Source organism: Scyliorhinus torazame, chromosome 14 (assembly GCF_047496885.1).
Source record: "Scyliorhinus torazame isolate Kashiwa2021f chromosome 14, sScyTor2.1, whole genome shotgun sequence".
Taxonomy (NCBI): Eukaryota; Metazoa; Chordata; class Chondrichthyes; order Carcharhiniformes; family Scyliorhinidae; genus Scyliorhinus; species Scyliorhinus torazame.
In genome coordinates this window covers 9,913,051-9,940,533 of record NC_092720.1, presented here as the reverse complement: position 1 = coordinate 9,940,533, position 27,483 = coordinate 9,913,051, and the positions used below count along the sequence as shown (strand labels likewise).

Below are 27,483 nucleotides of genomic sequence, written 5' to 3'. Positions count from 1 at the left end.
GACCATACCAGCAGCAACCCGGTCCCCCCCCACCCCCAGCCCCCCAGCTAGGACCCCACCTAGCTGTCTTGCTCCCCCCATTGCACTCCCGCAAGTCAGCTGACTCCTGCTGACCCTGGCCACTCCCGCCTCTCCTTCGACTCCGCCCATTGTGGGACATCCCCTCCTCCTCCATTACCCATCAGCAGGCTCTCCGCCTCCCCCTTCCATCCCAAGCGCGGGAAACAACCCTCGCTTACCAGCCCCGGCCCCGCCCCCTCCAGCCTTCAGCACGGGAAAAAGCCCGCGCTTTCCACCTGCCCGGCCCCGCCTCCTCTGCCGCAGCTCCTTTTACAGGCCCAGTCCCCTCACCCCCTACCCGGGCCTCCCCCTCCCCCACGGGGTCCCATCCCCCCTACCGGCCATCCACCCCTACTCTATTTACTGACCCCCCTCCAAGAGCCCAACCGACAGACCCAAAAGAACAAAGAAAGAACAAAGAAATGTACAGCACAGGAACAGGCCCTTCGGCCCTCCAAGCCCGCGCCGACCATGCTGCCCGACTAAACTTCTACACTTCCTGGGTCCGTATCCCTCTATTCCCATCCTATTCATGTATTTGTCAAGATGCCCCTTAAATGTCACTATCGTCCCTGCTTCCACCACCACCTCCGGTAGCGAGTTCCAGGCACCCACTACCCTCTGCGTAAAAAACTTGCCTCGTACATCTACTCTAAACCTTGCCCCTCGCACCTTAAACCTATGCCCCCTAGTAATTGACCCCTCTACCCTGGGGAAAAGCCTCTGACTATCCACTCTGTCTATGCCCCTCATAATTTTGTAGACCTCTATCAGGTCTCCCCTCAACCTCCTTCGTTCCAGTGAGAACAAACCGAGTTTATTCAACCGCTCCTCATAGCTAATGCCCTCCATACCAGGCAACATTCTGGTAAATCTCTTCTGCACCCTCTCTAAAGCCTCCACATCCTTCTGGTAGTGTGGCGACCAGAATTGAACACTATACTCCAAGTGTGGCCTAACTAAGGTTCTATACAGCTGCATTTCCAAAACCAAAACAGTGCCCAACCCACCCGAACCACCCACACCGAACCCAAAAGAAACAAGAACAAAGAACACCCCCCCCTTCAAAATGTAACACAGCAACCACAATCCCGCGACCACCCATCCTGACCCTCAGTTTGTGTCCAGCTTCTCGGCCTGAACAAAGGCCCACGCCTCCTCCGGGGGCTCAAAATAATGGTGCCGGTCCTTGTAGGTGACCCACAGTCGCGCCGGCTGCAACATGCCAAACTTCACCCCCTTCCTGTGCAGCACCGCCTTCACTCGATTGTACCCGGCCCTCCTCTTCGCCACCTCCGCACTCCAGTCCTGATATATCCGAACCTCCGCGTTCTCCCACCTGCTGCTCCTCTCCTTCTTGGCCCACCTGAGCACACATTCCCGATCGACGAACCGATGAAACCGCACCAGCACCGCCCGCGGAGGCTCGTTAGCCTTGGGCCTCCTCGCCAGCACTCTATGGGCCCCTTCCAGCTCCAGGGGCCCCTGGAAGGACCCCGCTCCCATCAGCGAGTTTAACATGGTGACCACATAGGCCCCCACGTCCGACCCCTCCAGCCCCTCCGGGAGGCCCAGAATCCGCAGATTCTTCCGCCTCGACCGGTTCTCCATCTCCTCGAACTGCTCCTGCCATTTCTTGTGGAGCGCCTCGTGCGCCTCCACCTTTACCGCCAGGACTAAGATCTCGTCCTCGTTATTGGAGATATTTTGTCGGACCTCGCGATTCGCCACCCCCGGGCCGTCTGGGTCTCCAGCAGCTTATCGATAGAAGCCTTCATCGGCTCCAGCAGGTCCGCTTTGAGCTCCCTGAAGCAGCGCTGGATACCCTCCTGCTGCTTCTGCTCCCACTGCATCCACGCTGCCTGGTCCCCGCACACCGCCATCTTGCTCTTCTTCCTTCGCACTTTCTTTGGGTTCACCACCACTTTTTTAGTCGACCCGCTCCTGGTCCAAGCCATACAACATTGGCCCTGACCTTAAGGAGTCTGGAATAGAGAAGGGGAGGAAATGATCCTTCAGCGTGATAGAGGTTGGGTCAGGCCCTGTCTGAAGCAGCTGTGCTCAGCAGGTTCCACACTTGGAGGCATTTGATAAGGTGCCACATCAAACATTATTGCAGAAAATAAAAGCTCAAATTATAGGAGTAATATATTTGTTATAGATAGATAGATAGAACGATACAGCGCAGTACAGGCCCTTCGGCCCACGATGTTGCACCGAAACAAAAGCCATCTAACCTACACTATGCCATTATCATCCATATGTTTATCCAATAAACTTTTAAATGCCCTCAAATTATACCATTATATTACCATGATTGGTAGTATGTTGTATTCTTTGCCTTTTCCTCCAGAATGACTAGATGTAGTGTTGACAAAGAATATACCAATCAAAAGATTGAAACAAAGTAATTCATTATTACGCAACTAATCAAATGAAGTTCGCACACTCTACTGAGTTATAGATAATAAACAAATGATTTTGAATCTGTACGACAGTATTCAATATTTTATCGAACTACTAACTACACTATGACTTGACCTTGTGCTACATATCTCGAATCAACTTTCACTCTGCTCTCTCCATGTTCTGTTCAGCTTCTCCATCAGCTCCTCCCAGAATTCCTAGAGAGGCTCTTATATACAGTGGGCAGAATTCTCTGATAATGGAGCTATGTCCCCACGCCTGTGGGAAAATGGGCGCGAATCACTCTTTCCTGGAGAAAGTCCAGAGTGACTCTCCATTTTGCAGGGGGCCAGCGGGGCTCTGGTGTGCCCCTCGCAGCTGCGCCTGCCGATACGGGGCCCTGCACTTCCGGCCGCGGGTCCGCGCAACATGGCGGACCCACACCGCGGGCCGGCCCCGACAATATAGGCCCCCCCCCCCCCTCCAAGATCGCGCACACCCGCCAATCGGCATCCCCCGAGCCTGCCGTCCTGGAGCCCTCCCCTCCCCACCCCCCCGTGCCCCCCACCATGGCGGCCGCGGACTTGGTCCACCGGGTGAAACCATGAGTGAACCGCGCCGGCGCGATCTCGGCCAGTTGTCGGCGGAGAATCGCCGCGGGGGGCCTCTTTCAATGGCCCCCGACCGGCGCCGCGTCGGCCGCGCGCGTGCGCGATTTGCCGCAATTCTCCGGTCCCTGGAGAATTGCGGACCCGGTCGCGACGCTGACGCCCATTCTCTGCCCCTGCGCCGAGCAGCGATTTCGGAGCGGAGGCAAGGAGAATCCCGGCCAGTGAATTAGTGACACCCTTGAGTGTTTGATTTGCACATAGACGCAATTATTAACCCTTCAGTATATTGACAATATACATAACAATATTGACATGGATAGAAGATTAGCGGGCTGCATACACGCACATGCGCACTCACACACGGTACACACACGGTACACACACAGTACACACATACACAAACCTTTTTCTCATTCTCCCGTCAACCGTGCTGTTGTGTGCAGACTGAGACTAAGTAAACCCAGTTCTGTTGAAACACGTTCACAAGGAGAAGATCATGAAAACTAAAAGCAAGTGGAGGCCATTCAGCCCCTCAGGCCTGCTCTGCCCTTCACTGAAATCATGGCTTATCTTCTGCCACTTTCCTGCCCCAATCCCCACCCCCGATTGCCTTCGCATTGAAAAACTATAATTTAATGGTGAGTACAGTAGAGGGCGGCCGCCACAGCCCTCTGGGGTTGCGAATTCTAAATATTCACAACACTTTGAATGGCAACATTTCTCCTCATCGGGCTGGGCACTGGGCGGCCCTTGTATTCGGAGACCACACACTTTCTAATCTCAGCAACCAAGGGGAAACCGCCTCTGCACAAACAGCTGGCAGTCACTGAGGGAACAAACTGATGTAACTGTCTCAAGTGGAAATGGGCGGTCTTGGTACAAAAGACCTCACCTAATCATAGGCTCTCACTGAGCACAGGAACTCCTGTTCAGAACATAGAACATACAGTGCAGAAGGAGGCCATTCGGCCCATCGAGTCTGCACCGACCCACTTAAGCCCTCACTTCCACCCTATCCCCGTAACCCAATAACCCCTCCTAACCTTTTTTGGACACTAAGGGCAATTTATCATGGCCAATCCACCTAACCTGCACATCTTTGGACTGTGGGAGGAAACCGGAGCACCCGGGGGAAATCCACGCACACACGGGGAGAACGTGGAGACTCCGCACAGACAGTGACCCAAGCTGGGAATCGAACCTGGGACCCTGGCGTTGTGAAGCCACAGTGCTAATCACTTGTGCTACCGTGCCGTCCTGAATATTCCCTGCTGAGTGTGTGTGTGTGTCTGAGTGTGTGTGTGTGTCTGAGTGTGTGAGTGTGTGTCTGTGTGTTATTGTGTGTGTGCGTGTGTGTGTGAAGGTGTGTCTGAGTGTGTGAGTGTGTGTTATTGTGTGTGTGTGTGTTATTGTGTGTGTGTGTGTGTTATTGTGTGTGTGTGTGTGTGAAGGTGTATCTGAGTGTGTGAGTGTGTGTTATTGTGTGTGTCTGAGTGTGTGTGTGTGTTTGAGTGTGTGAAGGTGTGCCTGAGTGTGTGAGTGTGTGTCTGTGTGGTATTGTGTGTGTGTCGGAGTGTGTGCGTGTGTGTGTGTGAAGGTGTCTGAGTGTGTGCGTGTGAGTGTGTGTGTGTCTGAGTGTGTGCGTGTGAGTGTGTGCGTGTGAGTGTGTGTGTGTGTGAAGGTGTGTCTGTGGGACTTCCGGTTGCGGCTATGCAGAGCTAAGTCGCACGTTCGGCAGCTCCCGCTTGGAAAGGACTTTTGGGCTCTTTTCAAGCCCCCAAATGGCATATTTTCGACATTTCCCGGTATGCTTCAGACAGGGCCTGACCCAACCTCTATCACGCTGAAGGATCATTTCCTCCCCTTCTCTATTCCAGACTCCTTAAGGTCAGGGCCAATGTTCCACTACCTGTGCAGTGGCTTTTAGAGGTTTCTCTCCCTGGTCACCCAGAGGGGAAGTTTCAACCCCCAGAAAACAGGCATGCCAGGGTCGCGTGGGAGGTTAAATTGTTGGAAAGCTGAATCCTTCATCCAAACATGCCTCCAACCGCCCACTTGCGATTTTAACTGGAGGCGGGGCAGGGAGTGTGTGGCCGATCCATCAACTTAAATATTATAACAAGGTTGGTAACCTCACATTTACCCAATCTGCCTTCCTGGCTGTCTTGAGCCGCAGGACCGACAAAGCTTTCTATAGGTATGTCAGGAATAAGCGAATGACTAGGGAAAGAGTAGGACCAGTCAAGGACAGGGATGGGAAGTTGTGTGTGGAGTCTAAAGAGATAGGCGAGATACTAAATGAATATTTTTCGTCAGTATTCACTCAGGAAAAAGAGAATGTTGTGGAGGAGAATGCTGAGCCCCAGGCTAATAGAATAGATGGCATTGAGGTACGTAGGGAAGAGGTGTTGGCAATTCTGGACAGGCTGAAAATAGATAAGTCCCCGGGACCTGATGGGATTTATCCTAGGATTCTATGGGAGGCCAGGGAAGAGATTGCTGGACCTTTGGCTTTGATTTTTATGTCATCATTGGCTACAGGAATAGTGCCAGAGGACTGGAGGACAGCAAATGTGGTCCCTTTGTTCAAAAAGGGGAGCAGTGACAACCCCGCTCACGTCTGTAGTGGGTAAAGTCTTGGAGGGGATTATAAGAGACAAGATTTATAATCATCTAGATAGGAATAATATGATCAGGGATAGTCAGCATGGCTTTGTGAAGGGTAGGTCATGCCTCACAAACCTTATTGAGTTCTTTGAGAAGGTGACTGAACAGGTAGACGAGGGTAGAGCAGTTGATGTGGTGTATATGGATTTCAGCAAAGCGTTTGATAAGGTTCCCCACGGTAGGCTATTGCAAAAAACACGGAGGCTGGGGATTGAGGGTGATTTAGAGATGTGGATCAGAAATTGGCTAGCTGAAAGAAGACAGAGGGTGGTGGTTGATGGGAAATGTTCCGAATGGAGTACAGTCACAAGTGGAGTACCACAAGGATCTGTTCTGGGGCCGTTGCTGTTTGTCATTTTTATCAATGACCTAGAGGAAGGCGCAGAAGGGTGGGTGAGTAAATTTGCAGACGATACTAAAGTCGGTGGTGTTGTCGATAGTGTGGAAGGATGTAGCAGGTTACAGAGGGATATAGATAAGCTGCAGAGCTGGGCTGAGAAGTGGCAAATGGAGTTTAATGTAGAGAAGTGTGAGGTGATTCACTTTGGAAGGAATAACAGGAATGCGGAATATTTGGCTAATGGTAAAGTTCTTGAAAGTGTGGATGAGCAGAGGGATCTAGGTGTCCATGTACATAGATCCCTGAAAGTTGCCACCCAGGTTGATAGGGTTGTGAAGAAGGCCTATGGAGTGTTGGCCTTTATTGGTAGAGGGATTGAGTTCCGGAGTCGGGAGGTCATGTTGCAGCTGTACAGAACTCTGGTACGGCCGCATTTGGAGTATTGCGTACAGTTCTGGTCACCGCATTATAGGAAGGACGTGGAGGCTTTGGAGCGGGTGCAGAGGAGATTTACCAGGATGTTGCCTGGTATGGAGGGAAAATCTTATGAGGAAAGGCTGATGGACTTGAGGTTGTTTTCGTTGGAGAGAAGAAGGTTAAGAGGAGACTTAATAGAGGCATACAAAATGATCAGGGGGTTGGATAGGGTGGACAGTGAGAGCCTTCTCCCGCGGATGGATATGGCTGGCACGAGGGGACATAACTTTAAACTGAGGGGTAATAGATATAGGACAGAGGTCAGAGGTAGGTTCTTTACGCAAAGAGTAGTGAGGCCGTGGAATGCCCTACCTGCTACAGTAGTGAACTCGCCAACATTGAGGGCATTTAAAAGTTTATTGGATAAACATATGGATGATAATGGCATAGTGTAGGTTAGATGGCTTTTGTTTCGGTGCAACATCGTGGGCCGAAGGGCCTGTACTGCGCTGTATTGTTCTATGTTCTATGTTCTATAAAGAGTGAGGACTGTTGGATCCAGGAGGGCCGTTTATTTTCTAATTCATGGGGTGTGGACGTTGCTGGGTAGGGTAGCACTCGTCACACATCCCTAATTGCCCTGGAATTCAGTGGCCTTTTCAGAGAACATTTAAGAGTCAACCGCATTGCGGGCGGCACGGCGGCGCAGTGGTTAGCACTGCTGCCTCACGGCGCCGGGGACCCAGGTTCGATCCCGGCCCGGGGTCACTGTCCGTGTAGAGTTTGCACATTCTCCCCGTGTCTGTGTGGGCATCACCCCCACAACCCAAAGATGTGCAGGGTAGGTGGATTGGCCACGCTAAATTGCTCCTTAATTGGAAAAAAAGAATTGGGCACTTTAAATTTTAAACAAAATATTTAAATAAAAGAGTGAACCACATTGCTGTGGGACTGGTGTCACATGTAGGCCAGAGGCAGAGTTTCTTCCCCGATGGACCTTAGCAAACGAGAGGGTTTTTTCTACAACAATGGTTTCATGGCCGTCAATTAGATTTTTACTGAATTGGAATTCCACCATCTACCCCGGTGGGATTCAAAACTGGGCCCCTGAGTAACCACCTGGGTCTCTGGATTTTACTAAGTATGTGTTGTAAGATGTTGCCCTGCCAACTGCACGATCAGATTGCTGCAACTCAAATTCTTTATGGTAAGGCGAGATCGTTGCAAAATCCCCGGTTTTATTGGGCACTCAGTAATGCTGGGCTGGTAAATAAATTTCAACGATGAAATCCTGTGCCAAATGTTTCCTCCCAAGATTTATCTTCATTGCTGCGGTTTGCCAAGGCTTCCCCTAAAAGGAGCTAACTCCCTCATAGAACATAGAATATAGGACATGCAGTGCAGAAGGAGGCCATTCGGTCCATCGAGTCTGCCCCGACCCACCCAAGCCCTCACTTCCACCCCATCCCCGCAACCCAACAACCGCTCCTAACCTTCCCGGACACTCAGGTCAATGTATCATGGCGAATCCACCTAACCTAGTCTGCACATTCACCCCGTGTCTGCGTGGGTTTCCTCTGGGTGCTCCGGTTTCATCCCACAGTCCAAAAATGCGCAGGTTAGGTGGATTGGCCGCGCTAAATTGCCCTTAATGTCCAAAATGATTAGATGGGGTTACTGGGATAGGGTGGAGGTGTGGACTTAAGTAGGGTGCTCTTTCCAAGGGCCGGTGCAGACTCGATGGGCCGAATGGCCTCCTTCTGCACTGTAAATTCTATTTATGTAAATGAGAACTCACAATTCTCTTGTTCTTTACTTCCTGAGCATGAGGGGGGGGGGGGGGGGAAATATTGTAACAATACAGTCACTGTGCCTCAATTATTGTGCCCGTTCTCTGACTGATGGTGGATGTAGAAACTGTGAGTTTTTGGATAGTATTTTAGACCTCCCTAACTTTGGCTCTCTTTCATCTCTACGCCCTCTACAGATGCTCCACGGATGCTTCTGTCGGTAAAGATTTGGATGTCAAACGAACGGGAACTCTGTATTCAAGCACAAAGGTTGGTGTTGGGCGATATTGAGAACTGAACAGTAAAACCAGTCATTACCAGGCATGCAATCATCTGAATCAGGGGCAGGAGGAGGCCATTCGGCCCATTGAACTCTCCGCCATTCAATGAAACCATTGCTGATCAGATTGTGGCCTCAATCCTGCAATCCGCCTCGATAACCTTTCACCTTTCGTTTATCAAGAATCTATCAACCTCCGCCTTAAAAATATTCAGGGACCTTCCCTCCAACCCTCTCCGAGGAAGAGAGTTCTAACCCTCTGCGAGAACAACATTCTTCTGATCTCCACCTTAAATGGGAGACCCCTTATTTTTAAACTGCGTCCCCTTGTTGTAGTGGCATGGTCGCACCAATATTTCAGGCCCTGTATTTCCATCCTTTGAACCCTGACCCCCCCCCCCCCACCCCATCAGTTCCTCAGCTGCGGCCTCTTCAAGGCATTGGGATTCAGGTGGGCTGGTTTTGGGGGGGGGGGGCCCAATGCTGAATTTCAACATTGTCATTTAACATGAACCACAGGTAATGCCTGAGCTTCAAGGTGTGGTCAGTAGGTAACAGCTCTTTCCTCTGAGTCGGAACGTGGTGGGAGTAAGTCCCACCTTTCAGACAAAAATCGGACTGAGACGCCCAGTGCAGTGCGCAGGGAATGCGACACTGTCAGGGGTGTTGTCTTTTGGGTGGGACATTAGTCTGTCTCTCGGGTGAGTCCAAATGGTCTTTGTGACACTTTTTTCAAGGAAGACTGGGTAATTGCCCCGGACCGGTTTCAAAGGTGCTATACAAATGCAGGTTTTTCAGGCCTTTTTGACACAGGATGAAGATTCGGTCCCTGAAGTCGGTGACATCATCGGTGCTGTGCACCCGTTATCTTAATCTTCCAGCTTAACTCCGTATTCCTCACGACCCAGTACCCAACAGCTATCCACCCCCGTCTGGAACATTCGATTTCACCACAAAATCTCCAGCCCTTCGAGGGAGAGTTTCAGATTTCTACACCCTTTTGAGCAAAGAAGGTCTTTTTGACATCACCCCTCTGAACCAATCAGTTCTAATTTTAAGAATATGCCCCTGTCCTGGATGCGCACATCAAGAATATGGGGCAACAGCAGTTAATTGGTCTTGGGCCATGATCCAGTGAAATAACAGAACAGGCTCGAGGGGTGGATTGGACTTCTGTTGTACCCATGTGTGTCTGTGCCTCCAGAGTTTAATTCAGCAGTTACAATAGAAACAAATCTGTTCTGTTAATTGCAGAGATTGTGGCCAATCTTTGCTGGGTAACATTTATCGCTACCTGTAGATTTTGAGGATGGTCAGCAGGACTTGGGAGACCCTATCAGAGCTGTTTTCAGGCGGCCGATCTGTGCAGTTCTCAGCTTGGTCTCCCAGGCTAGATAATTCAACAGTTTCCCGGACCCAGTCCCTGTTTCCAATCTACCAACCCGACCAGACCACAGAGTGAAACGCCCACCCCCTTCCCCAGTTGGCTCGACCAATATGGACCAGTCGTAGATGCTGTAATATCCCTTCAAGGAATAGCAGCATGGCGTCACCAGAAGGGAAATGTGTCATGCGATCCAGTCTTAGTTTCACTCTTGCCTTCCAGCAGAACACACACCCACCGTTCTGCTGCCGATGTCTTCAGGTTTTGTATCTATGTTTTCCACCTCATGTGCCTGGTTAAAATAAATGAGCCGACAGCAGCTTTACCCAATCCATTGTGCGGTTTGATGTCTTTATATCATTATAAAAATACAACAGTAGGTGGGCGGCACTTGGACACAGTGCTGCCTCACGGCGCCGAGGACCCAGGGAAGCAGGTTCGACCCCGGCCCCGGGTCACTGTCCGTGTGGAGTTTGCGCATTCTCCCCGTGTCTGCGTGGGTTTCGCCCCCACAACCCAAAGATGCACTGGGCAGGTGGATTGGCCGTGCTAAATTGCCCCTTCCTTGCAAAAAAATAATTGGATACTCTAAATTTATTTTTTTAAAAGCACAACAGTAAGAATCGGGCGATTAATCTCTTTTTTTCATCTGAGATGGTGAGATCAATTGAAAATCACACAATAATTGAGATGAGTTTTCACCGGGACTTCAAACTGTGTCAAGTGGGCCAACCTTTAAAAAAATATATTTTTGTTCCAAATTTTGAGCTTCTTACATACTACAGCAGCTGACCCATCCAACACATTATACCTACCACCCCCCACAACGCGCGCCCCCTGCCCCCCCCCCACACAACAGTCAATAGTAACTAACTCTCCAAAATGCAGAATGAACAAACTCCAGCTTTTATAGAACTCATTACTCGCTGCCACCCCCCCCCCCCCCCCCGGCGCCACCCCACCCCCCCCACCCCCACCCCCCTCGCCCCTTCGGGAAAATGTCACTTTCTCCAGGGCTAACAACTCCAGTAGGTTCCCCCGCCTCACGAGGCACAGGGAGAATTTGACCTCCACGCCAACAAGACCCGACTGTGAGCAATCAGCGAGGCGAAGGCCGAGACATCTGCCCCCGCACCCATCCGCAACTCTGCCCAGTCCGACACCCCGAATGTGGCTTCCAGGGAACCGGGCTCCACATCTACATATAGAACCCGCAAAATGGCGCTGAAAACCGTCCTCCAAATCCTATCCAGCTTTGGGCAGGACCAAACATCTGGACATGGATTGTAGGACCCCCTCCTTCCACACCCCTCACAGGCAACCTCCACCCCCTCAAACAGTCCGCTCATCCTGGACTTTGTCAGGTGCGCCCTGTACACCACCATTAGCTGTATCAGCCCCAGCCTCTCGCATGAGGTCGAGGCATTTACCGTCCGCAGCACCTCGCAGTGCACTCGCTCCTCTATCGTCGACCCCAGCTCCTCCTCCCACTTAGCCTTAGCCCCCTCTATGGACACCTTAAAACAGAACCCCTCTCCAACCCTCCCGGCTGACAGCACCTCCTCCTGCACCGAGGATTCAGGTGCTATCGGGAAGGTTGGAAAGATCTTCTCTCCTTGAGAAACATCTTCGACAAAAAGATCGGCATGCAAAAACAAAAATCGCGGCAGAATATTAACCAGTTCTATATGTACCTCCTGTACCCGGACCCCGACACCGTCTGTACCCGGCCCACTAACACCGCCTGTACCCTGCCCCCCGACACCGCCTGTACCCGGCCCACCGACACCGCCTGTACCCGGCCCACCGACACCGCCTGTACCCGGCCCACCAACTCCGCCTGTACCCGGCCCCACCGACACCACCTGTACCCGGCCCACCAACTCCGCCTGTACCCGGCCCACCAACACTGCCTGTACCCGGCCCACCAACACCGCCTGTAACCGGCCCACCAACTCCGCCTGTACCCGGCCCACCAACTCCGCCTGTACCCGGCCCACCAACACCGCCTGTACCCGGCCCACCAACACTGCCTGTACCTGACCCACCAACACCGCCTGTACCCGGCCCACCAACACAGCCTGTACCTGACCCATCAACACCGCCTGTACCCGGCCCACCAACACCGCCTGTATCCATCCCACCAACTCCGCCTGTACCCGGTCCTCCGACACCGCCTGTACCCGGCCCACCAACTCTGCATGTACCCGGCCACCAACAGCGCCTGTACCTGGTCCACCAACTCCGCCTGTACCCGGCCCACCAACACTGCCTGTACCCGGCCCACCAACACCGCCTGTACCCGGCCCACCAACACCGCCTGTACCCGGCCCACCAACACCGCCTGTACCTGACCCACCAACACCGCCTGTACCCGGCCCACCAACACAGCCTGTACCTGACCCATCAACACCGCCTGTACCCGGCCCACCAACACCGCCTGTATCCATCCCACCAACTTCGCCTGTACCCGGTCCTCCGACACCGCCTGTACCCGGCCCACCAACTCTGCATGTACCCGGCCACCAACAGCGCCTGTACCTGGTCCACCAACTCCGCCTGTACCCGGCCCACCAACCGCCTGTACCTGGTCCACCAACTCCGCCTGTACCCGGCCCACCAACTCCGCCTGTACCCGGCCCACCAACACCGCCTGTACCCGACCCACCAACACCGCCTGTACCTGCCCCCCCGACACCGTCAGTACCCGGCCCCCCGACACCACCTGTACCCGGCCCCCCGACACCATCTGTACCCAGCACACCGACACCGCCTGTACCCGGCCCACCTACACCGCCTGTACCCGGCCCACCAACATCGCCTGTACCCGGCCCACCAACTCCGCCTGTACCCGGCCCACCAACACCGCCTGTACCCGGCCCACCAACTCCGCCTATACCCGGTCCCCCCGACACCGCCTGTACCCGACCCACCGACTCCACCTGTACCGGCCCACCAACACCGCCTGTACCTGACCCACCAACACCGCCTGTACCCAGCCCACCAACACAGCCTGAACCCGGCCCACCGACACTGCCTGTACCCGGCCCACCGACACCGCTTGTACCTGACCCACCAACACCGCCTGTACCCGGCCCACCAACACCGCCTGTACCCGGCCCACCCACCAACAAAGGGAGATTATCCCAGCTCACCAATTCAGTCTTCACCCTCCCCACCAGACGAGAGAAATTCATCTTCCGAAGACCTGCCCAATCCCGGATCACCTGTCACCTGCACCCTCAGATACCTGAAGTGGGATTCTGCCACACGGAATGGCTACCCACCCCACCCTCCTCCACCCCCACCCCAGGAAACCACAAAACACTCACTTGTCCCCGAATTCAGCTTATACCCTGAGAACGCCCAAAGTGTTCGGAGCAAACCCATTATGTCCCCATAGAGGAATCCGGCTCCGAAATATATGACACACCATTTGCGCACAAGGACAAATACCCTGAATTTCACTCGTGCACACACGCTCGCCTTCGCCTCCTTGTACAGCAACTGCACCCACGCCACAATCTTCGGCCCAATCACAAACTTCTCCAACATCGCAATCAGGTAACTCCACTCCACCCGCTCAAATGCCTCCTCCACATCTAGCGCCATCACCACCTCCGCCTCCCTTCCCTCTGCTGGAGAAAGCACCACATTCAGCAGCCGCTTCACATCCGATGATAGCTGTCTTCCCTTAATGAACCCCGTCTGTTCCTCCCCAATCACCCTCGGAAGGCACCTCCCACCGTAACGCCAGCACCTTTGCCAATATTTTGCCGTCCGCATTCAGCAGAGATATCGGCCTGTACGACCCACACTCCACCAGGCCCTTATTCATCTTTAGCAGCAACAAGATGGAGGCCTGTCCCATCGTTTTCGGCAAGACCTCCCTGACCATCGCACCCTCGAACATTTCAACCAGCAACGCCGCCGGTTTGCCCTTAAACTTGTAAACGTCCACCGGGAACCCGCTCGGTTCTTCCCTGCCTGCTCCCTCCTGATTGCCACCTTCACTTCCTCGACCCCCACCGGCTCCTCCAGCCCTGCCCTCTCCACCTCGCCCAACCTCAGGCACTCTAACCCGCCCAGGAAATCCCTCACCTCCCACTCATCCTCTGGTGGCTTTGACTGATACAAGTCCCGATAAAACCCCTCAAACACCTTGTTAATCTGCTCTAGGGCCCATCACCAACTCCCCCGTCCAATCCCATAAGACCAGAAGACATAGCAGCAGAATTAGGTCACTCGGCCCATCGAGTCTGCTCCGCCATGCAATCATGGCTGATGTTTTCTCATCCGCATTCTCCTGCCTTCTCCCCATAACCCCTGAACAATCCCGACCCTGAACAATCTCCCTCGCCACAGCCTGCCTGCGGAGCTGACCTGCTAACATGCGACCTGCCTTCTCCCCGTACTCAGAGACAGTCCTCCTTGGCCTCCTCAGCTGAGGCACTGCCTCCCCGTGGACAGCAGGCCGAATCTCGCCTGCCAAGTCGTTCCTCTTTGCCAGGAGTCCTGGATCTGGGTCCCCCGCGTACCTCCCATCCACCTCCAAAACCTTTTCCATCAACCATTGGCATTCATCCCTCTGCTCCCTGTCCACCTTCGCCTCACCTCCCCCCTCACCACTGCCTTCAAGTTGCCCCAAATCACCGATGGTGAGACCTCCCCCGTGCAGTTGAACCCCACATACTCCTCAATCACCGTCCCTACCTTGTCACAGAAACTTCAGTTTCCCCCCCCCCCCCCACCTCCCCCTGGGGTCAGGTAGCGATGCTGAGCTCCAGCACAGCGTTCCAATTCACCCCCCCCCCCCCCCCCCCCCCCCCCCCCCCCCCCGCCGAAAATCAACTCATCGGTATCCAAATCCGGGATTGCAGCCAGCGTTTTCATCACGAACTGGGGCATCATGCCAACTGGGGACATATAAGCTTACCAACCGCAACAATCTCCCCTCCAACGCACCCATTACAGTCATGTACCTACCCCCCTGATCCACCCCCACCTTCTCCATCTGGAACCTCACCCGCTTGCCCTGCACAATCCCTGCCACCCGAACCCGATTATCAAACCCCGAATGAAACACCTGGCTCACCCAACCCGTCCTCCGCCTCATCCGACCCTTCACCCTCAGGTGGGTCTCTTGCAGCATCACCACGCCGGCTTCAAATGTGCAAAAAACCCTCGCTCTCTTCACCCGACCCCCTAACCCCCTCACGTTCCACGTCACCATTCTGACCGGGGGTCTTTCACCTCCCCCCCCACCCCTGCCCCTGCCCCTCCTCTCCGCCACCACCATTACCCCAGGCCCCGCCCATCCGGCCGGATTGGAATTTTTAAAAAAATCATTTACGGGATGTGCGTGTTACTGGTTAGGCCCAGCATTTATTGCCCATCCCGGCTTGCCCTTCACAAGGTGGTGGTGAGCTGCCTTCTTGAACCGCTGCAGTCCTTCAGGGGTAGGTACACTCATTGTGCTGTTAGGGAGGGAGTTCCAGGATGTTGCCCCAGCGACAGTGAAGGAGCGGCGATATATTTCCAAGTCAATGTGGTGAGTGATTCGGAGGGGAACCTCCAGGTGGTGGGGTTCCCAGGTTTCTGCTGCCCTTGTCCTTCTACATGGTGGTGGTCGTGCGTTTGGAAGGTGCTGACTAAGGAACCTCGGCGAGTTACTGCAGTGCATCTTGTAGATGGTACACACGGCTGTCACTGTTGGTCGGTGGTGGAGGGTTTGAATGTTTGTGGAAGGGGAGCAATCAAGCAGACTGCTTTGTCCTGGATGGTATCGAGCTTTCTGAGTTTTGTTGGAGCTGCGCTCATCCAGGCAAGTGGAGAGTTTTCCATCACACTCCTGACTTGCGCCTTGTAGATGGTGGACAGGCTTTGGGGGGGGTCAGGAGGTGAGTTACTCACCGTAGGATTCCTAGCCTTTGACCTGCCCTGGTAGCCACAGTATTAATGTGGCCAGTCCAGTTCAGTTTCTGATCAATGGTAACCATCGGGATGTTGATTGCCCATCCCTAGTTGCCCTTGAGAAGGTGGTGGTTCTTAAACCGCTACAGTGCCTGAGGCGGCACGGTAGAACAGTGGTTAGCACTGTTGCTTCACATCGCCAGGGTCCCAGGTTCGATTCCCGGCTTGGGTCACTGTCTGTGCGGAGTCTGCACGTTCTCCCCGTGCCTGCGTGGGTTTCCTCCGGGTGCTCCGATTTCCTCCCACAAGTCCCAAAAGACGTGCTGTTCGGTGAATCGGACATTCAGAATTCTCCCTCTGTGTACCCGAACAGGCGCCAGAATGTGGCGACTGGGGGCTTTTCACAGTAACTTCATTGCAGTGTTAATGTAAGCCTAATTGTGACAATAAAGATTATTATTATTAATAAAGAACTTACATTTACAAGGCATTTTTCACAATTTTAAAGGAAGTCCCAAAACATTTCACAGCCAATGAAATGTTGTTTGAAGTGCAATTGGTTTTGATGTGGGGAAATGCATCAGCCAGTTTGCACACAGCAACATCCCACAAAGAGCAGTTTGAGAATTACCAGATCATATGTTCGGTTGTGGGATAACTATTGGCCCAGGACACCGGGGAGCTTAACATTTCATCCAAACAAAAGCACCACCAGCAATGCAGCAGCCTCTCAGTGCTGTGGTGTCAAAGAAGAAAGAGAACACAGATGAATAAGTACAACACAGGAACAGGCCCTTCGGCCCTCCAATCCTGTGCCGATCATGATGCCCGAACTAAAAAAAAACTCTGCCCTTACTCGGTCCGTATCCCTCTATTTCCGCCCTATTCATGAATCCATCCAGATGCCTCATGTTGCTGCTTCCACCACATCCTCTGGCAGCGCGTTCCAGGCACCCACCACTCTCTGCGTGAGAAACCTACCCCGCACATCTCCCTGAAACTTTCCCCCTCTCATCTTGAACCTGTGCCCCCTTGTAATTGACACTTCCACCCTCGGAAAAAGCCTCTGACTATCCACCCTGTAAATTTGTGCCTTCGTTTTGTTACTTCAGGAGAGTTGGAGAGAAAACCCACACCGTGGAGCGGGGGTGGGAAGTGGGACGGGAGAGGGAATCTGACGGGGGAGATAAACTCGTTCTGGTGTTCTTTCTGGGAATGGGTGGGGTCGCACTCTCACAACGAACACAACCCTTCAAATTGCACACTGGAATTGTACAGATAATGGGAACCATGTGTCACCAGGATTCATCGTCCCTTTTAACTCTGTAAATAGTTCCCCCTGACTTGCAGCCCCGAGTGAGGTCTGGCCACTGAGGAGGCACCAAGAGTTCGGAGCCGGGTTTGTTTGCCAGCTGACTGTTGATTGGTGGCCAATGAAGGAATGCCTGGGCTATCTGCCATGTTGCAAGGCAATAAAGGCCGCATGATTGTGTTCCCACAGAACAGCAGTTCACTGCCACGTCAATCCACCCTCGGTTGTGTCCGGGGCTGGCACTGAGCTACGGCGGGTTACGCAGTTAAATAAGTCTGCGTATAGTTTGTGCTGTCTCGGGGTGGCGATGGGTCGAATAACAACAACAACCTGCATTTGTACAGTGCCTTTAACAGAGTAAAAATTCCCAAAATGCTTCAGAGCAGTGATTATCAAACAAAATTTGACACCGTGACCCATGAGCAGATGTTTGGACAGCAGACCAGATGTTTGGCAAGAGAGGTAGATTTCAGACAGCAGCTTAATGGAGGAGTCAGAGATTTAAGGAGGAATTGTAGAGATTCAGGCTGGCGATGGCGCTGCCAGTTAAAATTCAAGTTGTCCTTTTTCTTTCCGAGAAAATCCAGAGATTGAGTGTTTTTCCATCGCTTCACTTCCCTGGTTACGGAATGGGAGCCTATGTTTGTCAGATAAACAGCAACGTGTGCAGTACTTTGACCTGGTTGAAAGTGGGCCTTTTTCCACTAAAGTCAATGCCTGTGGTGAAACCACTATCACCGTAGCAACACTTGTGTTAGTCACCAATTTCTATTGAAACCGCTCACCACCCCTGACCACCCACAATGCTGTTAGGGAGTGCAGATGGTACACACGGCTGCCACCGTGCAGCGATGGTAGAGGGAGTCAATATTTAACGTGAATGGGCTGCTTTGTCCTGGATGGTAATACAATAATATAATAATAATAGCTTATTGTCACAATTAGGCTTCAATGAAGTTACTGTGAAAAGCCCCTAGTCACCATATTCTGGCACCTGTTCGGGGAGGCCGCGACAGGAATTGAACCCAGCTCTGCTGGCATTATTCTGCATTACAAGCCATCTATTTAGCCCACTATGCTAAACCAGCCCCTTGTCAAGCTTCTTGAGTGTTGTTAGAGCTGCACTCATCCAGGCAAGTGGGGGGGGGGGGGGGGGGGGGGGGGTAGTCCATAACACTCCTGACTTGTGCCTTGTAAATGGTGGACAGGCTTTGGGTAGTCAGGAGTGAGTTACTCGCTGTAGGATTCCCAGCCTCTGACCTGCTCTAGTAGCCACATCATTTATATGGCTGGGTCCAGTCCAGTTTCTGGTCAATGCTAACCCCACGGGATGTTGAGAGTCGGAGATTCAGCTGTGGGAATATGAATGAATCCCAGTGGGAGATGGTTGTGTGTTCTGTCTTGTTGGAAATGGCCATTTCCTGGCACTTGTGTTTGTGCATGTTAATTGCCCCTTGTCAGCCCAAACCTGAATATTGTCTGGGTCTTGCTGCATTTGGACATGGTCTCCCACAGTACCTCAGGAGTCAGGAATGATGCTGAGCATTGTACCGTATGATGGTAGGAAGATCATTGATGAAGCAACTGAGAAGATGTTTGGACCCTGAGGAACTCCTGCAGTGATGTCCTGGGGGAAAAGGTCATTGAACTCCTAAAACCATACCATCTTCCTTTGTTCCCGGCAGAACTCCAGCCAGTGGAGTATTTCCCCCCTGATTCCCATTGACTCCAGTTTTGCCAGGGCTCCTTGATGCCACACTCGGTCAAATGCTGCGTTAATGTCGAGGGCAGTCACTCTCAGCTCACCTCTGGAGGCTGTAATGAGGTCAGGAGCTGAGAGACCCTGGCGGAACCCAAACTGAGCGTCCGTGAGCAGGTTATTGCTGGGTAAGTGCTGCCTGATAGGTACATTGATCACCACTTCCATCACTTTACTGATGATCGCGAGTTGGCAGATGGTGCTGTTGGATTTGTCTTGCTTTTTTGTGTACAGGATGTACCCGGGCAATTCCTCATTGCCGGGTAGATGCCAGTGTTGTAGCGGTACTGGACCAGCTTGGCTAGGGGCACGGCAAGTTCTGGAGCACACGTCTTCTGTAGTATTGCCAGGATATTGTCAGGGCCCAAAGACTTTGCAGTTTCCGGAACCCAGCATCATCTGATTGAAACAGATCCGAGGGGACGAATTGCCTCTGGAGCACAATCTTTGGCGCTGGTTTTTTTTTTGGGGGGGCAAGGATCTGTCACGGTGAGTTTCCCGGCGGACGCGTGCCCAACGACATCATGGACTCAATTTCCCTCAGCCATGGTTCCAACAATCCCCTGGGTTGGGCAGAGATTGGCTTTGCAACATCACCCTGGGCACAGAAACATTTCTCAGTCAGGCCCAACTGGCGACGAGGAGTTAGTCAGCATTTCCTTTCTCACTTTCTATGTCAATTACAGCCAACTTGCTTCACAATTTATTTATAAATATGGGGCGGGTTTCTCCCCTACCCGGCGCCGGGGAATGGCGTGAACCACTCCGGCGTCGGGCCGCCCCAAAGGTGCGGAATCCTTCGCACCTTCAGGGGCCAGGCCGGTTCCGGGGTGGCTTGCGGCACGCCGGCTGGCGGGGAAGGGGCTTGGCGCCACGCCAACCGGCGCCGAAGGGCCTCCGCCGGCTGGAGCGAGTTGGCGCATGCGCGGGAGTGCCAGCATGTGTGGCATCATCCCAGCGCATGCACAGGGGGGGTTCATCTCCGCGTCGGCCATCGTGTAGACCACAGCGGCCGACGCAGAACAATAGAGTGCCCCCACGGCACAGGCCTGCCCGCGGATCGGTGAGCACCGATTGCGAGCCAGGCCACCGTGGGCGAACTCCCCAGGACCAGATCCCCCAGCGCCCCCCCGAGGACCCCGGAGGCCGCCTGCGGAGCCAGGTCCCGCCGGGAAATACCTGGTGTAACATACGCCGGCGGGACTGGCCGAAAACGGGTGGCACATCGCGGGCCGGAGAATCGCTGGGGGGGGGGGGGGGGGGGGGGGTGCGATTCCCGCCCCCGCCAAATCCCCGGCGCCGGAGAATTCGGCAGCCGGCGGGGGCGTGATTCACGCCGCCCCCCCCCCACCCCAGTGATTCTCTGACCCAGCGGGGGTTGGAGAATCCCGCCCATGGTCTCAGAGTCTCATTGGTCAGGACCAGAATCTTCCGTTCACTTCACAAAATTGCAACACATTGCACAAGGATTTTGAGGAAACTGACAGATTGTTGTAAAAACTCAGCTTGGTGGCAGATGTCTGTTTGGGGAAGAAAACCGCCTGTCCTTGCAGCTGCAGGGCCTCCGTGGACCCACGCCTGTACGGTCCACTGTGAAACCGCCTGTCCTTGCAGCTCCAGGGCCTCCGTGGACCCACGCCTGTACGGTCCACTCTGAAACTGCCTGTCCTTGCAGCTGCAGGGCCTCCCTGGACCCACGCCTGTACAGTCCACTCTGAAACCGCTTGTCTTTGCAGCGGCTGGGCCTCTGTGGACCCACGCCTGGAAGGTCCACTCTTAAATTTCCCTCAGCTGAATTCAGCACTCGGAGATTGAGTTAACAAACCCTTCCCCACCATCTCGGAAGGCATGGTCGCACAGTGGTTAGCACTGTTGCTTCACAGCGCCAGGGTCCCGGGTTCGATTCCCCGCTGGGTCACTGTCTGTGCGGAGTCTGCACGTTCTCCCCGTGTCTGCGTGGGTTTCCTCCGGGTGCTCCAGTTGCCTCCCACAAGTCCCGAAAGACTTGCTGTTAGGTGAATTGAACATTTTGAATTCTCCCTCTGTGTACCCGAACAGGCGGCGGAATGTGGCAACTAGGGGATTTTCACAGTAACTTCATTGCAGTGTTAATGTAAGCCTACTTGTGACACTAATAAAAATTATTATTACAGCGCTTTTAACACGGTAAAACAGCCAACCCAAAGTGTTTCATGGGAATGCCATCAAGCAACATTAATGGAGGGGAGAGAGGTCGAGAGGCAGGGAGGGAGGCGGAGAGATTCACGGAGGGAATTCCAGAATTTGGGAAGGCAGATGTCGGCTTGGCCGCCAATAGTGAAGCGATTATAATCAGGGATGCTCAAGAGGCGAGGACTGGAGGAATGCAAGGATCTCGGAGAGTTGTGGGATTGGAGGATACGACAGCGATAGGGAGGGGTTTGAAAACAAGGATGATCATTTTTTAAATTGAGGAGGCACCGTGCAGCTCAACAAGTGGGCAGCACGGTAGCACAGTGGTTAGCACCATTGCTTCACAGCTCCAGGGTCCCAGGTTCGATTCCGGCTTGGGTCACTGTCTGTGCGGAGTCTGCACGTTCTCCCCGTGTGTGCGTGGGTTTCCTCCGGGTGCTCCGGTTTCCTCCCACAGTCCAAAGATGTGCAGGTTAGGTGGATTGGCCATGATAAATTGCCCTTAGTGTCCAAAATTGCCCTTAGTGTTGGGTGGGGTTGCTGGGTTATGGGGATAGGGTGGAGGTGTTGACCTTGGGTAGGGTGCTGTTTCCCAGAGCTGGTGCAGGCTCGATGGGCCGAATGGCCTCCTTCTGCACTGTAAATTCTATGAAGCACGAGGGTGATGGCTGAACACTACTGGAATTCAGACTGGGAATGATGGTCTACACCCGCGTGGTATCACTGCAGTTCAGTGTTATCCCTTTCTCCTGGTGCAGTACTGCTACATTCCTTGGAAAAATCTGAATGCTGGGAAGGCTGGCTCTTACCCCAGCAGGCCACGGTGCTCACCGTGACAAGAGTTGAGAGTTGCCAAGTGCTGCTCCTTCCTTAACCTGCTTCCTGAAGAGGCAAGACTACCTCCTTCCATCAGAGGGCAGTAGACCCAAGCTCTCCCCCCACCTTCTGGAGCTGGCCAACTTCACTGATGAGTGAATAGCTTTTCTCACATGAATCAAACTTCCTTCTTCCCATTACAATTCACCGAATTGTGAAAACCTCATTTAAATTTAAAATGCCACCCTGAGCGAGGAGCAGTTGCCAAGGAGCGCCGTGTGATTCATTCTGCCCCAACTGTTACCCTTTTGCATAAACTGCTGTTCTCTGTGACAATTCCCAGCAAAACTCCCACACAGGGTAGGATCTTGTGGCTGTTCTCCCACAGGATTTAAATCATTCACCCCCCCCGCTGAATAAAACTCAAAGTGGGCAGGATAACCTCTGGTGCTTAAACTGGATTCCCTTTCTTAACCCAAGCGCCAAAAAGGCAGGAAGGGAAAGAGTTATTCCTGGTCTCGACCTGGGCTTGGCTTTGAGGTGGGAGGGTCCATGTGCAAGCCTTGCCTCTCTGCGAGTCTGTGTCGGCCAGTGTGGGTGAGGCTCCAAGTTTAACGTGCTGCTGCACTGCAGATCCTTGGTGAAGTTAGGAGCTCCACAGCAGCTCGCCTGCTTCGACGGTGGAAATCCTGCTCACAGCAGGAACTTCAGCTCCCCTGCACTCTGCTCGCTTTCTGTTCAGCCCGGCGACTCGAACAGGCACCATGGAGTCAAGGGTTCAATTGTCAGAGGTTAGTGTTAACGTTGCTCTCTGCTGCACTCCCCGGCTCTCTCTTTCGCAAGGCTGACAGAGGAGTTTATTTACTGCATTAGGAGGCTGCCATGCATGTTCAGGAGGCTGTGCATCTATTGGACGGGCTATTTTAAACTTTCTTGGTCACAGCTGCAGCTACTGGGGTTTGTGGCCATTTCAGAACTTGATCCCGTTCCTGGACACTTACTGCTTCTGAAGCTGTCTTACCATTCCTCTAAAACTTTCGCAGGTCAAAACACCAATTTTCGATTGGGGAGCATTTTCACTAAACGTTGCACCCACTGTCCCCATCAAACATTCCCACGACAGGTAGAGCACGGAGTTAGATACAGAGTAAAGCTCCCTCTGCACTGTCCCTATCAAACACTCCCAGTACAGGTACAGCACGGGGTTAGATACAGAGTAAAGCTCCCTCTACACTGTCCCCATCAGACACTCCCAGGACAGGCACAGGGTTAGATACAGAGTAAAGCTCCCTCTACACTGTCACCATCAAACACTCCCAGGACAGGTACAGCACGGAGTTAGATACAGAGTAAAGCTCCCTCTACACTGTCCCCATCAGACACTCCCAGGACAGGTACAGCACGGGGTTAGATACAGAGTAAAGCTCCCTCTACACTGTCCCCATCAGACACTCCCAGGACAGGTACAGCATGGGGTTAGATACAGAGTAAAGCTCCCTCTGCACTGTCCCCACAGTACAGCATGGGGTTTGATACTCCCAGGGGTGTAATGTGGGATTGCTGCACTTTTTGAGGTTCTGTCTTTCAGATATTAAGTAAGGATCTGTGTGCCCTCTGAGGTTGGTGTCAAAGTCCCATCGACACTATTTCACCGAAGAGCAGGTTCTGTTGGCCATTTCCCTTCACCAACATCACTAAGAACAGAATAGAGGAGGCTGAGGGGGTCCTGATTGAGGTGCACAAAAGTATGAGGGACAAACATAGGATAGATAGGAAGGAACGTTCCTCCTTCGTAAAGGGGTCAATAATAAGAAGACATAAAGTCATAGAATCTACGGTACGTAGACAGAACTGGTCCATGCCAACCACAAAGCCCACACAAGGTGCCACACAAACGGTTGCTGCATAAGGTAAAGATGCATGGCGTTAAGGGTAAAGTAGTAGCAGTGACAGAGGATTGGTTAATTAAGAGAAAGCAAAGAGTGGGGATTAATGGGTTGGCAATCAGTAGCTAGTGGTGTCCCTCAGGGATCAGTGTTGGGCCCACAATTGTTCACAATTTACAGAGATGATTTGGAGTTGGGGACCAAGGGCAATGTGTCCAAGTTTGCAGACAATACTAAGATAAGTGGTAAAGCAAAAAGTGCAGAGGATACTGGAAGTCTGCAGAGGGATTTGGATAGGCTAAGTGAATGGGCTAGGGTCTGGCAGATGGAATACATTGTTGACAAATGTGAGGTTATCCATTTTGGTAGGAATAACAGCAAAAGGGATTATTATTTAAATGATAAAATATTAAAACATGCTGCAGTGCAGAGAGACCTGGGTGTGCTAGTGCATGAGTCGCAAAAAGTTGGTTTACAGGTGCAACAGGTGATTAAGAAGGCGAATGGAGTTTTGTCCTTCATTGTTAGAGGGATGGAGTTTAAGACTAGGGAGGTAATGCTGCAACTGTATAAGGTGTTAGTGATGTCACACCTAGAGTATTGTGTTCAGTTTTGGTCTCCTTACCTGAGAAAGGACGTACTGGCACTGGAGGGTGTGCAGAGGAGATTCACTAGGTTAATCCCAGAGTTGAGGGGGTTGGATTACGAGGAGAGGTTGAGTAGACTGGGACTGTACTCGTTGGAATTTAGAAGGATGTGGGGGGATCTTATAGAAACATATAAGATTATGAAGGGGATAGATAGGATAGATGCGGGCAGGTTGTTTCCACTGGCGGGTGAAAGCAGAACTAGGGGGCATAGCCTCAAAATAAGGGGAAGTAGATTTTGGACTGAGTTTAGGAGGAACTTCTTCACCCAAAGGGTTGTGAATCTATGGAATTCCTTGCCCAGTGAAGCAGTAGAGGCTCCTTCCACACACGTACCACCCTCTGTGTAAAAAACATTGCTCCTCAGGTTCCCATTAATTCTTTCCCCTCGTAACTGAAACCTCTGCCCTCGAGTTCTCGATTCCCCAACCCTGGGAAAAAGGCTGAGTGCATTCACCCTGTCCATGCCTCTCATGATCTTATCCACCTCTCTTAAGATCACCCCTCAGCCTCCTACGCTCCAAAGAAAAAAGTCCCAGCCTGTCCAATCTCTCCCTGTAACTCAGTACCTTGTGCCCTGGCAACATCCTTGTAAATCTCTTCTGCACTCTCTCCAGTTTAATAACATCTTTCCTACAGCAAGGCGACCAAAACCGAACACAATACTCCAGATGCGGCCTCACCAACGTCCTGTTCAACTGCAGCTTAACCTCCCAACTTCGATACTCAACGCCCTGACTGATGAAGGCCAGCATGCCAAAAGTCTTCTTCACTGCCCTATCCACCTGTGACTCCACTTTTAGAGAACCGTGCACCTGAACTCCTGGGTCCCTCTGTTCCACGATACTCCCAAGATCCTGCCTTGATTTGACTTTCCAGAATGCAACACCTCACATTTATCTGTATTGAACTCCATTTGCCACTTCTCCGCCCACTTCCCCAGCTGATCAAGATCCTGTTGCAATTTTTGTTAACCTTTCTTACTGTCTACAACACCAACTATTTTAGCGCCATCTGCAAACGTACTGATTATGCCTTGTACCTTCTCATCCAAATCGTTGATCTCGATAACAAACAGCAATGTGCCCAACACTGACCCCTGAGGCACACCACTAGTCACAGGCCTCCAGTCTGACAAGCGTCCTTCCACCATTACCCTCTGCTTCCTACCATCAAGCCAATTGTATATCAGGACAGCACGGTGGCGCAGTGGGTTAGCACTGCTGCCTCCTGGCGCTGAGGTCCCAGGTTCAATCCCGGCCCTGGGTCACTGTCCATGTGGAGTTTGCACATTCTCCCCGTGTTTGTGTGGGTCTCACCCCCACAACCCAAAAGTTGTGCGGGGTTGGCGGATTGGCAATGCAAAATTGCCCCTTAATTGGAAATAAAAATAATTGGCTACTCTAAATTTAAAAAAAAAGCCAATTGTATATCCAATTTTCCAGCTCTCCCTGCATTCCATGTGGTCTAACCTTCCAGAGCAGCTTACCATATGGAACTTTATCAAAGGCCTTCTTGAAGTCCATATAGACTATGCCTACTGCCCTGCCCTCATCCACCTTCCTGGTCACTTCATCAAAGAACTCTAACAAATTTGCACGGCATGATCTCCCAGGCACAAAGCTGTGCTGACTACTCCTAATCAAACATAGATTTAATGTAAGGGGCGGGGGATTTTAGAGGTTAGAGGTATTTGAGGAAAAACCTTTTAACCCGGAGAGTGGTGGGAATCTGGAACTCGCTGCCTGAAAGGGTGGAAGAGGCGGGACTCTCAACGTTTAACACACATTTAGATGCGCATTTGAAACACCGCAGCAGGCAAGGCTTCGGACCATGTGCTGGAAAATGGGTTAGAATAGATCGGTGCTTGATAGCTGGCCCAGACGCAATGGGCCGAAGGGCCTCTTTCTGTGCTGCAAGGCTCTAGGACTCCATGGGCGGGATTGTCCCGTGCCGCGCCGTATGGGAGAATCGCCGTTCGCGCCATTTTGTCCCGCGGCGCCGGTCCGACGGCGGCAGGCGATTCTCCGAGGAATCGGCACCATCTGCGCCGCCACGTTTGGCGTCCGTGGCCGGGCCGTCGATTCTCCGGCCTTGGTGGGCCTAACGGCTGCGCGGGAACTCTGCGCGAAGGATCGGGGGGGGGGCGGCCTGCGGGGCGGGGAAAAGCGCTGCTTCACCGGGGCTGGGCCTCCGATGGGGTCTGGCCCGCGATCGGGGCTCACCGGTCGGCGGGTCGGCCTCCCCCCCCCCCCAGGGTCCACTTTGTTGCGCTTCCGGCCCCAGAACCGTCGGGGCCGGAGCGTTCGAACCTGGGACCCTGGCGCTGTGAAGCGACAGTGCTAACCACTGTGTCATCATGCTGCGATGAATGAAAAGGGGGTGGACAACATACAGGAAACAACACAAGTAAATGTGATTAGCATCATTTGTTCATGTGGGGAGTACGGGAAGGCACAGACGGGATGGGCGAATGGCCTGTTTCCATGTTGTAACTCGGATATTTCACTGAGCATGTTTTGTCACACTTTGGCCTGTTAAAGTTTGTCAGCCTCATTGGCCGAGCGAACAGGTACTGGGCGTCACGCAGTCTGCGTGTCGCACTCTGACTCTGAACACTAGGAAGGTTTCTCCATGTCCCCGAACCTCAGCTAACCGTGTGACTGGCAGCATTGGCCAAGCTGACTGTGAGCGGAGCCGTTTGCGATCGCGTGACCCCTGGTTTCTTTGTGATCTTGTTGTTGATTTGTTAATTCTTTCATTGTCAACATTGGAGCATCTTCTTTCCGATATTTTCTTTCAGAGTGGCGGTGGTTTGCTCCACTGACGGCCAGGGCAAACAAAACTATTTCAAAAGGTTTTTTTTTTAAAGCAAGAATTTCACAAGAAGGTACAAATGGAAACACTGACCACAATGGTGGTGTCCCACGCGCCTGCCGTCCTTGTTCAAGGTTGTGGAGGCTGTGGCTTTAGAAGCTGATGTTGAAGGAACCTTGGCGAGTTACTGCAGTGCATCCTGTAGA

At 52.7% G+C, this 27,483-nt stretch overlaps 1 protein-coding gene across 5 annotated transcripts in view; it reads left to right on the top strand.

Moving 5' to 3' along the window:
• Positions 1-27,483, top strand: part of LOC140389515 (phospholipase D1-like) — a 241,251-nt gene that overhangs the window by 42,420 nt on the left and 171,348 nt on the right. For 3 of the 5 annotated variants that reach the window (XM_072473686.1, XM_072473684.1, XM_072473685.1), the window contains exon 2: positions 8,489-8,561. The gene's annotated coding sequence lies outside the window, so the exon portion shown is untranslated. Of the gene's footprint in view, positions 1-8,488; positions 8,562-22,448; positions 22,719-27,483 lie in introns of those variants that run through there. The other 2 variants (XM_072473683.1, XM_072473687.1) reach the window with 2 other exon arrangements.